This window comes from Bos grunniens, chromosome 18 (assembly GCF_055505025.1).
Source record: "Bos grunniens cultivar Pamir isolate PY7600 chromosome 18, Bosgru_T2T1.0, whole genome shotgun sequence".
Lineage (NCBI taxonomy): Eukaryota > Metazoa > Chordata > Mammalia > Artiodactyla > Bovidae > Bos > Bos grunniens.
The window spans coordinates 33,449,984-33,462,639 of NC_141182.1; the positions used below are offsets into that span (position 1 = coordinate 33,449,984).

A 12,656-nucleotide genomic window follows, 5' to 3' on the forward strand; every position below is an offset into this window, starting at 1 on the left:
CAGATGGAGGGACACTGGATCCTGGGCACAAAGACCAGTAGAGAGTTCTAGAAGCCAACATGGGGTGGGATTGTTGTTGTTCAGTAGCTAAGTCATGTCCAACTCTTTGCGACCCCATGAACTGCAGCACGTCAGGCTGCCCTGTCCTTCACTATCTCCCAGAGTGTGCTCCAACTCATGTCCATTGAAGGGTGGTGAATCGAAAGTTATGTGTATGGGCAAGGACTCTGAGGGTGAAGGGACGTGGAGGAGATCCAAGATGGAATCATGGGGCTGCCAACAGGTGGAGCTGGGCTTCTCCACTCCAGGTCACTGCGGGGGACTTCGTTCAAAGTCTCACAAGACTGAGCTGGAGCCTCCTGCCTGTGAAAGTTGTCTTGAGCCCTGGACAGGGGTGGACCCATCTGTGAAGAATGGAGGGAAGAGAGTCCAACCTGGTCCCTGCCCTGTGCATGGGAGACAAAGGCACACACACATGTATACACTCACATGCACATGTGTAAAGGTACACACACACACACACCACCCCCCCCTCTCAGAATGATTAACTTTATATCCTTGCTGTTCAAAGTGTGGTCCATGGCCCAGCAGCATCAGCATAACCTGGATGTGAGTTATAAACTCAGACTCTCAGACCCCATCACAGACATACTGATCATGACCCGTGCCTTTGCAAAAGCACTTTAAAGTCTGAGAGCAGTACTCCACGTGGCAGGGGATCGGGAAGAGCTGTGCGGGGGTGCTCAACAATTTGATGAGTTGGACATCACTTTCTTTGTCCTGTAAGTAAGGACAATGAAGTTTTTAAAAAGATTCTGTCTTAGTAGCCCAAGGCAGCGTAGCTATGAAATGACAGAAATTTGGTCTCAAACTCGGGCGTAATGACTCAAACTTAAACTTGGTAAGCCAAGACAACCACTTACTCATGCTTCTGTGTGCTAAGCCCAGCACTGAGCACTTGATTATATCCATTACCTACCTGGATTCACACAGCCACCAGATACCACATATTTTCCCCAGTTCACAGATAAAGAAACAATAGACTTAGAGACATCAGTGTTTTTTTCCCAAAACCAACCAGCTGGCTGATGGCAGAGCTGGGATTCAAGTACACAAGTGTCTCACCCCTAAGCCTGGGTATTATTTTTGATTCTGCTTTGTACTGCCCAGCGGCTGCCCACTATACCTTTCTGCTTCATTTTCTAAAGATGCAAAACCTGTGCTGGTCTCAACTGCCTTTGTGTCCCCCTCTCTGGTCACAGCCAGCCTCCAGGCGCCAGGCCGATGCGAGCAGGGAAGACCACTGAAGTCACATGAGGAGGGCATGTAGCAGACAGATCTGGACACATGCTGCTCAACAGCCCTGGAAGGAGGGACTCCTGATCAGCATTTGGAACCCAGCTGTGGGGTCAGAACTAGAAATGTGTGTTCTTTATGCCCGAGTCACACAGTTTAATGCCTTCCCATGGCCTCAGTCTGGACCCCCTGGAGCCTCCAGCCTGGGAAAAGCTCAAGGAAATCAGGTTCCCAGAACATCTTCAAGCTTCCTGATAGCAGTATGTCTGGGAAGACAGTCTGCATGACTGTTTCTCTCATTACAGCAGGATGTTTTTCAGCCCCCTGCCCCTCCAGCTCAGTGTTCTCTGCTGTGTGCAGACTCCAGGTAGCATTCCCTGTCCTTACGAGCTATTACCTTAGATGCAGGCAGCCACGCATCCCTGCCCTCCTTTGCTGATCTGCAGTGAGCTGACACAAAGAATGCAGGGGGACCTTCTAAGAACTTTTGTTATCTGAGTTCCAAACTCCCTGAGCCCTGTGTGAGTGCAGAGGGAGCTCCCCAAAATGCAAACCACACTTGCCAAGATGGAGGAAGGTTGGATCATGCCATTGAACAAGGACTAACGAAGCCCCCAAATCACATCCAGTCAGGTGACTCTGAAAATATCCCTGGATCCTAACAGCTCCCTCAAGGACACAAGTATCTGCAAATCTCGGTGACTCGGTTTTGATGTTCTGAATCGACTGTCTTTCATCTCTTGGGTTCAGCCAGCCCTGGGGCAGGCTGGAGGCCTGGGCTCTGCTCTGCTGAGTGGAGCACATTTCTAATAAGGCAGGTGTCGGCCCGGGAGAAAATATCATTACTGATGGTTTGTGAAGGAGGAAAGGCTCACACGTGGGGTGTGCTGGGAAGGGAGATGCTGTCTGCCAAAGGGGTTGGTGGTCTGATGAGATGTCCCTGTGCCCCAGAACGGCTGATGGGGACTCAGGAAGCCAGAGCCTGCCTTTCTGTCTCTGCGTTGGGGAGCAACAACTCAGGATGAAAAGTGAGGTTCAGGGTCACCTGTCAGGTACAGGAGTTTTTAAGGAAAGCGGGCCCCATTTGCCTGCACTCGCTGTAAAAGTGCGACAGGACAAGGCAGAGTTGGTGACTGCAGGCAGGTTAGCCCGCAAAGGAAAACATGGCTTTGAGCTCCACGAATGCTTTTGATATTAGAGAAGCCTCTTGGTAGCTGTGACTTTAAGTGGAGATTGTTCCCTAGAGACAAATCAACCTGAAATTTGCAAGAGCTCAGGGGCAGAAGGAAGAAAATTGTTTCAGCTGGGAGGCTTTATATCTGTGAGTCTGGGATGGAGTCAGAAGTGGAGAAAAGGGTGGGCAGGCTGGGAGCCCTGTGGGTCAGAGGGAGGGTTGAAGAGACGTGCCAAGCCAGAGGTCACCCCTTTCCAAGGGGAGGGTGTCTTTGGGGACTGCGGGCAGAAAAGAACAGGCATGATTCCGAATGGAGACTCCCAGGTTGAAGAACCCCAAACCAGGAATGTCCCAGCTTCTCCCTTAGCCAACCTGACCCCGAGGATAAAAGTGTTTTGGTGTTTACTTTTTCTAACTGAACGATTTACATACAACAGTTGTTTTGTTTTGTTTTGTTTTTATGGGTGCAGCTGATTTGAGTTTTGCAAACAGATCACTCATGTAACTAGTGTCCCGGTCAAAATACAGAACATTTCCCCGTCAGCCCAGAGTGGTTCCCCTCTGCCCCTTCGAGCCAGTATTCACCCCACTTCCCTTGCAGGGGCAAACACTGATTTCTGTCATCACAAGGTGAGTTCTGCTTGTTCTAGAGCTTCATTTAAATGGAGTGTGTGTTCCTCGGTTCTTTGTCTCGTCACAACAAAGATTTGGAGTGACGGACATTAAAGCCCCCTCAGCGTGTCACAGCTTTCGGGTCTTGGATAGACCATGTTATAGCTCTCAGGTCTCGAAAGGACCATGTTATAGCTCTTAGACAAACCAGTGTTACAGCTCAGTGTTACAGCTCTATTTTATTTAGAAGATAGCAGGAAAATCCATCTTCGAGGCGTGAGGGCACGACGATCCAAAGACAAGAAGAGAAGAGCGCCCCAGCGCGCTCACGCGCGAGAGAGCTAGCTTTGGCTCCTCTTTTTATATGTTTATCTCTCCCTGGGCCTGTCCTGTGTAAATTGGGCCAGCCAGGAGTGTTGTTTGTTTTACCTGAGGTCCTCACTCCGGTCCTCAGACCTTCCTTTGTTCTATTTTCGCGGGCTTTTCCCTTCTTTGTCCTTTAGCCACCGCCATTCTGGACTCCTTTTCCCTATTCTACCTACCTAACAGAATCATACAGTATGCTTTTCGGTCTGACTTCTTTCTCCCAGAAGAATGATTTTACATTGTCTCTGCTGTAGTGTGCAATAAAAATTGGTTCTGTTTTATTGCCGAATAGTATTTTATTATAAGAATGTATCACAGTTAATCCATTTACTTGTAGGTGGACACTGGGGTTGATAACAGCTTGGGCGATAACAAGTAAAGCTATGAACATTCCTGTACAGTTGTTGTGGAAATAATCATGCATTCATTTCACTTGGCTAAAGAGGAGTGAGATTTCTGAGTCACAGGGTAGCTATATCTTTACCTTTATAAGCATCTACCAAATTATTTCTCAACACAGCTGAACCATTTTGTATTCCCATCAAATTGCAAGATGCCCCCCATGCTTACCAATCCCCTGGTATTGTCAGTCTTTTTAACTTTAGCTGTTCTGATGTCAGTCTACAAAGTGATATCTCCCAGTGGTTTTAATTTGTACTTCTCTAATGACTAATTGTGTGATACATCTTCTCATATACTTATTGGCTATGTGTGTATTATTTTACAAATCATTTGTCCATTTTCTTAATGGGCTATTGTTTTATTAATGAACTGCATGAATTCTTGTATATCCTAGATAAAATGCTTCCATTGCAAATGTGTTTACCAGCCTGATGTATTTTTTTTTTTTACTTTTATTCAAGAACAGATTTTAATTTTACTAAAGTTTTTTTTTTTTTTTTTCCTTTTATGATGAGTGCTATTTGGGTCCCAGCTAAGAAATTTGCATCTCCTTTAAGGCATGAAGATATTCTCTTACATTTCTTCCAGAAGTTACCTAGTTTTAGCTGGTATGCTAGGTATACTATCCATCTCATATTAACTTTTGTGAATGGTATGAGTAAGGATTGAGTTTTCCCATTTTTTTTTTCAACTCAAGAGTCTCTCCTTAGTTTGCAGGAAAAAGTAAAACCGGGCTGCAGTGCTCTGAAGGCATCTAGTAAATAACTGATCTAATACTGTTTTTTGTTTGTTTTAAGAGTTGTTAGAGGGACTTCCCTGGGAGCCCATTGGTTAACATTTCACTTTCTAATGCAGAGGTGCAGGTTTGATCCTGGTTGGGGAGTTAACGTTCCACATGAACCACATCTGGAAAATCAGAACATCAACCACAGAAGCAATGTTGTAACAAGTTCAGTAAAGACTTTGGAAATGGTTCACTTCAAAGAAAAAAAAAAACTTAAAAAAAAAGTTGTTAGAAACATCTTCCAATATTATTTCTTGAAGACCTTCCTTTCCCCAGTGAGTTGCCTTGACGTCTATATGTATGAATTTATTTACAGATTCTCCATTTGGTAATGCTTGATTGATTTGTCTGTCCTCATCATTACAATAACACACTCTTCATTACTGAATTCTTTTAAGTCTTAACATTCAGATACTGTAAGTCTTCTATCTTCTTTATCCAAGATAGTTTTGGCTCCTTTGTATTTACATAAAAATTTTAGAATCCACTAATCAATTAGTACAAATAGGCTTGTTGGAATTTTAATAAGAAAGACATTAATTTTATAGAACAATGAGGAGGGGAAGACATCTTACAGTGCTGAATCTTCTAATCCATGAACATGGTGAATCTTTTACTTAGGTCTTTCCCGCCTCCCCCCACCCCCACAACAGTGTTTTGTAGTTTACAGCATAAAACCTGACATATAAAGTTATATCCTCAAATACTTTCTTGATGTTGTAGATTGTATTACTTTATATTTCATTTTCTAATCTCTATATTCATTATCAGTTGCTGTACAATACACCTTCCAACAGGGCTCAAAAAATCAGTCATCATTTATTTCCCCTCATAGTTTCTATCAGTCAGAGATTTGGAACTGATTAGATGGGAAGTTTCAACTCAAGAGTCTCTCCTAAGTCTGCAGGAAAAAGTAAAATCAGGCTGCAGTCATCTGAAGGCTTGACCCTAACTAGGTGAGCTCATCACACATAAGCTCCTCACAAAGCTGGTGGTTTGATGCTGATCACTCTCCTTGTGTGAGCCTCTCTGTGGGGTTGGTTGGCCGTCTTCGTATCAGGGTAGCTGGCTCCCTCCACAGAGAGTGATCCAAAAGACTGAGCAAAAGCTGCAATGCCTTTTGTGACCTGGCCTTAGAAACTACACATAGTCATTTTTGCTTATCCTACCAGTCACTTAAGGCAGCCCTGATTCAGTGTCTGCAGAGACTGTGTGCTGGGCTTAGTCACTCAGTCAGGTCCAACTCTTTGCAACCCCATGGACTGCAGCCCGCCAGGTTCCTCTGTCCATGGGGATTCTCCAGGCAAGAATACTGGAGTGGGTTGCCAAGCCCTCCTCCAGGGGGTCTTCCCAACCCAGGGATCCAACCTGGATCTCCTGCATTGCAGACGGATTCTTTACCGTCTGAGCCAACTAGACAGGGAGTAAATAGTGGGAAGCAAGGGGTCACTAAAAATCATTTTAGAAACTAGATGCCAATCCCATCAATAGAAATAGAACTGATTCCTCTATGTTGATTTGCATTCTGTGACCTTGCTACGTGGACATTAATTTTAGTAGGTTTTTTCTTTTTAAGATGTCTTAGGATTTTCTTTGTAAACGAAATCATGTCATCTGTGCATAAAGATTTTTCTTTCTAATGTAGCTTATTTTTCTTGCTTTAGTGCACTGGCTAAAATATGCAGCACAATGTTGAACAGAAATGGTATGAACAGAAACCCTGTCTTCTCTCCAATCTCAAGTAGAACATCCAGTATTTCTCCCTAAAGTATAATGTTGGTTATACCTCATGTCTTTTATTAGCTTGAAAAAAATTTCTTTCTATTTCTAGATTGCTGAGGTCTTTTTTTTTTTTTTACCCCCCTTCCATGATCACTCATGGGAACTGAATGTTGTCAAATGCTTTTCCTGCATCTATTAAGGTAGTCATGTAATTTTTCTCTTTATTTTGCTAATGGGTTAAGTTACATTGGTTTAACATGCCTACATCAATCAATCTTGACTACCTGGAATAAATCCCAATGATGCATTACTCCTTTTATATATTTCTCGGTTAATCTTCTAGTATACTTTTAAGTATGCATTTATAACCATGATGGACAGTGAACCATAATTTTATTTACTAATAATATGTTTGTCAGGTTTTGGTATCAGAGTAATGATGATCTTATGAAACAAGTCAGATATGCTCCCTGAGCCTCTGTTTTCTGAAAGAGTTTGTGTGAGATTCATGCTATTTCTTCCTAAAGCATTTTATAGAATTTACCAGAGTAACTGTATGAATCTAGGGTTTTCTTGTAATCTTCCCCCCTAATTTGATTTCTTTAAAACCTATCAGTTTAGTTCAGTTGCTCAGTCATGTCCAACTCTTTGCGACCCCATGAATCACAGCACGCCAGGCCTCCCTCTTCATTACCAACTCCCGGAGTTCACTCAGACTCACATCCATTGAGTCAGTGATGCCATTAGCCATCTCATCCTCTGTCATCCCCTTCTCCTCCTGCCCCCAATCCCTCCCAGCATCAGAGTCTTTTCCAATGAGTCAACTCTTCGCATGAGATGGCCAAAGTACTGGAGTTTCAGCTTTAGCATCATTCCTTCCAAAGAAATCCCAGGGCTGATCTCCTTCAGAATGGACTGGTTGGATCTCCTTGCAGTCCAAGGGACTCTCAAGAGTCTTCTCCAAAACCACAGTTCAAAAGTATGAATTCTTTGGCATTCAGCTTTCTTCACAGTCCAACTCTCACATCCATTCATGACCACTGGAAAAACCATAGCCTTGACTAGATGGACCTTAGTTGGCAAAGTAATGTTTCTGCTTTTGAATATGCTATCTAGGTTGGTCATAACTTTCCTTCCAAGGAATAGGCATCTTTTAATTTCATGGCTGCAGTCACCATCTGCAGTGATTTTGGAGCCCAAAAAAATAAAGTTTGACACTGTTTCTACTGTTTCCCCATCTATTTGCCATGAAGTGATGGAACCAGATGCCATAATCTTCGTCTTCTGAATGTTGAGCTTTAAGCCAACTTTTTCACTCTACACTTTCACTTGCATCACGAGGCTTTTTAGTTCCTCTTCACTTTCTGCCATAAGGGTGGTATCATCTGCATGTCTGAGGTTATTGATATTTCTCCCAGCAATCTTGATTCCAGCTTGTGTTTCTTCCACTCCAGCGTTTCTCATGATGTACTCTGCATATAAGTTAAATAAGCAGGGTGACAATATACAGCCTTGACGTACTCCTTTTCCTATATGGAACCAGTCTGTTGTTCCACGTCCAGTTCTAACTGTTGCTTCCTGACCTGCATATAGGTTTCTCAAGAGGCAGGTCAGGTGGTCTGGTATTCCCATCTCTCTCAGAATTTTCCACAGTTTATTGTGATCCACACAGTCAAAGGCTTTGGCATAGTCAATAAAGCAGAAATAGATGTTTTTCTGGAACTCTCTTGCTTTTTCCATGAGCCAGCAGATGTTGGCAATTTGATCTCTGGTTCCTCTGCCTTTTCTAAAACCAGCTTGAACAACTGGAAGTTCATGGTCCACATATTGCTGAAGCCTGGCTTGGAGAATTTTGAGTTTAGCTTTACTAGCGTGTGAGATGAGTACAATTGTGCGGTAGTTTGAGCATTCTCTGGCATTGCCTTTCTTTGGGATTGGAATGAAAACTGACCTTTTCCAGTCCTGTGGCCACTGCTGAGTTTTCCAAATTTGCTGGCATATTGAGTGCAGCACTTTCACAGCATCATCTTTCAGGATTTGAAATAGCTCAAATTTGGCCTTGGAGTACGGAATGAAGCAGGGCAAAGGCTAATAGAGTTTTGCCAAGAGAATGCACTGGTCATAGCAAACACCCTCTTTCAACAACACAAGAGAAGACTCTATACATGGACATCACCAGATGGTCAACACCAAAATCAGATTGATTATATTCTTTGCAGCCAAAGATGGAGAAGCTCTATACAGTCGGCAAAAACAAGACCGGGAGCTGACTGTGGCTCAGACCATGAACTCCTTATTGCCAAATTCGGACTTAAATTTAAGAAAGTAGGGAAAACCACTAGACCATTCAGGTATGACCTAAATCAAATCCCTTATTATTATACAGTGGAAGTGAGAAATCGATTTAAGGGACTAAATCTGATAGATAGAGTGCCTGATGAACTATGGATGGAGGTTAATGACATTGTACAGGAGACAGGGATCAAGGCCATCCCCATGGAAAAGAGATGCAAAAAAGCAAAATGGCTGTCTGAGGAGGCCTGAAAAATAGCTGTGAAAGGAAGAGAAGCGAAAAGCAAAGGAGAAAAGGAAAGATATAAGCATCTGAATGCAGAGTTCCAAAGAATAGCAAGGAGAGATAAGAAAGCCTTCCTCAGCGATCAGTGCAAAGAAGTAGAGGAAAACAATAGAATGGGAAAGACTAGAGATCTCTTCAAGGAAATTAGAGATACCAAGGGAACATTTCATGCAAAGATGGGCTTGATAAAGGACAGAAATGGTATGGACCTAACAGAAGCAGAAGGTATTAAGAAGAGGTGGCAAGAATACACAGAAGCACTGTACAAAAAAGATCTTCATGACCCAGATAATCACGATGCTGTCATCACTCACCTAGAGCCAGACATCCTGGAATGTGAAGTCAAGTGGGCCTTAGAAAGCATCACTATGAACAAAGCTAGTGGAGGTGATGGAATTCCAGTGGAGCTATTTCAAATCCTGAAAGATGATGCTGTGAAAGTGCTTGAAAGCTATATTGCCATTCAAAATCTTTCCTGTTTGCTTTGATATGTTGTCACTGCCAAGAAACTTGACCATTTTGTTTCAGTTGACAAATCACACAAAGTTGTTAGTTTTGTAATATTTATGGGGTTTGTTGTTATTCTCCTCTGTCATTCTGATATTAGTGTAAAATGGTCAGTTTTGTCATATTTGTAGGGTGTCTAGTGCAGAAAAAGAGGTAACACAGCATATCTGACTGCTGTCATTTGAAAGAGCTGCTTGCAAGGTTGGCCCCTGCCTAGCATCTAGAAACTTGGATTTCAGGAGGGTCCTCGTTGTTCTAAACTGTATAGACAATATGGTGCGTGCTAAATATGTACTTTCCTTCTGGAATTTTTTAAAATACTTATTTGGCTGTACCAGGTCTAGTCTCAGACTGTGGGATCAAGTTCCCTGACCAGAGGTTGAAATTGGATGACCAGGAAAGTCTCCCTGGAATTTTGTTATCTGATAGACAGAGGCTGCATACGTGACCAGCCCCCCGAATCCCTGAACACTGTGTCTCTGTTAAGCTCGTCAGATGTATTACATACGCTGTCATAAGTCATTGTGGGGAAACTAAGCATGGTTTTATTTTTTAATTTATTTTTAATTGGAGGATAATTGCTTTAGAATGTCGTGCTGCTTTCTGCCATACAACAATAGGAATCAGCCAAAAGTATACACCTATCCCCTTCCTCCTGAGCCCCCCTCCCCCCATCCCACCCCTCTGGGTCACCACAGAGCGCCGAGCTGCGCTCCCTTTGCTGTGGGCAGCTTCCCTCTAGCTGTCTGTTTCACACGCGACAGTGTATATATGTCAGTGCTACTCGCTCCATTTGCGCCACCCTCTCCTTCACCGTGTCCACAGACCCATTCTCATGTGTGTGTCTCTGTCCCTGCCCTACAGATAGGAATGCCATCAGTGCCATTTTTGCTGGCACATTGGTTTCCTCTGAACATCACTCCATGAAATGCTTCTCTTTGTTAATTTCGTTTTATACCCTTTTGCTGTAAAACAAACAAACAAAACACTTAGCCATGAGTCTGTCTATATGCTGAGTCATCCCAGGAAACCTGGGCAGTCTGGGGACCAATAATACAGTACTGATTTCTCCTCTATCATAACAGTATCTGTCATTTATATTTTCTCCTTAATTGGTCTAGGAATCCTTTTGGAGAACAAACTTTGGCCTTGTGGACTTGACAACTCAGCACTGGTCACTGTTGGTTTGTTTTCGGTCATGATTTCTGACCTCATCTTCATCATTTCCTGATTTTTGTTTTCCTTTGTGATTAACTTATACTTTTATTTGCTTCATACGGTGGAAGCTTCAATCGCTGATTTTTAAACCTATCTCCTTTTCTGATATAATTATTTACAGTTTACACATTCATTTCTAAATTTTTCTTTAGTTCCTGCCCACAAATGTTGATAGGTTGTGCTTTCATTACCCTTTATTTCAAAATATTTTTAACCCCGCCCCCTTTGTGATTTCTACTAATTTGCAAGTATGTTAGACCTTTCTAGATATCTTACAGAAATCTTACTGACTTCAAATGTTATTCTACTCTTGTACAAGAATATACTCTGTATAATTCCAATCAGTAGATGATTTTAGGAACATCTTTTAAGGGCCAGCAGGCTTCCCTTGTGGCTCAGCTGGTAAAGGATGCAGGAGACTTGGGTTCAATCCCTGGGTTGGGAAGATCCCCTGGAGAAGGGAAAGGCTACCCACTCCAGTATTCTGGCCTGGAGAATTCCAAGGGCTGTATAGTCCACGGGGTTGCAAAGAGTTGGACACGACTGAGCGACTTTCACTTCACTTTAAGGGCCAACGTGCGGTCTGTCTTTGTGAATGTGCCACATGTACTTTTAAAGAACGTGCATTTTGCAGCTGCTGGTATTTGTTCTACAAAATACCAGTATGCTCAAGCTGGTATTAAATCCTATTCTTTACTTATGGCAGTCCTCCTTGTCTTGACGTCTTTACCCGATGTGCAGTATAAGCCTCTTCATAGCCACATAGAGCATTAAGGTTCTGTTCACTGTTTTTCTTTCTTTTTGCTTTCAACTCATCCATGTGGTTATACTTACCCTGTATCTCCTAAAAGGGTTTCCCTGGTGGCTCAGATGGTAAAGAATCTGCCTGCCATGTAGGAGACCCAGCTTGGATCTCTGGGTCAGGAAGGTCCCCTGGAGAAGGGAATGGCAACCCACTCCAGTATCACGGCCTGGAGAATCCCATGGACAGAGGAGATCTCTTAAAAACATGTATTTGGTAGTTCTTTTTGTCTGGTGCGACCATCTCTTCCTTTAAATTGGAATGTGCAGTTTCTTTGCATTTGATGGAAATATCGATATAGTTTGTGTTGATTATACCAGCAGGCTGTTTATTGCTTATTTGCATTCTCAGTTCTTGGTCCTCTTGTTCTCCCCTTGCTGTCTGGTTTTGGTATAATCACCTTTCTGAGTTTTTTTTAACTTCCCTCCTTTATTGGCATTTTCATTTTTAGTTAGTCTTTTTAAAATTGTTACTCTGATAACAATATGCATCCTTAGCTTATCTAAACCTATTTTGATAAATTCAAATTCAAACCTAATTTGAATTAACTTTATATCCCTTCACATATAATGACAAAGCCTAAAATAGTGTGTTCCCACCCTGTCTTAGTGCTACCATCACATATTTTACCAATACTTTGTTATCAGCCTCCAGTTATTATTTTTCACTCTAAACAGTTCATTACATGGTATAAAATTTGAGAAAAGAAAATACAGCTTTTCATATTTAATGTTTGCAGTGCTCTTCAGATGTAATGGATCATTTGGTATTATTCCCATTCAACCTGAAGAACTTCCTATAGCACTTCTTGTAGTATGAGTCTGGATATATTTTCACAGCTTTTATTTACTGGGAAAAAAGTCTTTATTTTTTTCTGTCATTTTAAAAAGGATATTTTCGCACTTGGTGGAGCAATCTATATAATGGTCCCTCCCCACACATCACCCCATGACACTCTTAAGATGTCTTTCCTTTATCTTCCAGTCTTCACGCTTTTTCCGGCTTTCTTTTTAAATAATACATCCGCTGTCATTCTTCTCCGAGTTCTCCTGTAGACATCTCCGCACCTTCCATCCCCTAAGCTTGCAAGGTTTGTCTTCTACCTTGTTTGACAGCAGTTTAACTGTAATGTGCTCAGGTGTGATTTCCTTTGTATTTGTTCTGCCTGAGGTTTTCTGGGATTATTGAATTTGTG

General features: G+C 42.4%; 1 long non-coding RNA gene across 16 annotated transcripts in view; it reads left to right on the forward strand.

Moving 5' to 3' along the window:
• Window positions 1-12,656, forward strand: part of LOC147353365 (uncharacterized) — a 148,127-nt gene that overhangs the window by 73,055 nt on the left and 62,416 nt on the right. For 7 of the 16 annotated variants that reach the window (XR_015145099.1, XR_015145098.1, XR_015145106.1 and 4 more), the window contains one exon: window positions 4,706-5,018. The exons of 7 other annotated variants lie outside the window; for them this stretch is intronic. This is a non-coding gene — a long non-coding RNA (uncharacterized LOC147353365). Of the gene's footprint in view, window positions 1-1,262; window positions 3,065-4,705; window positions 5,019-12,656 lie in introns of those variants that run through there. 2 more of the 16 variants (XR_015145110.1, XR_015145105.1) reach the window with 1 other exon arrangement.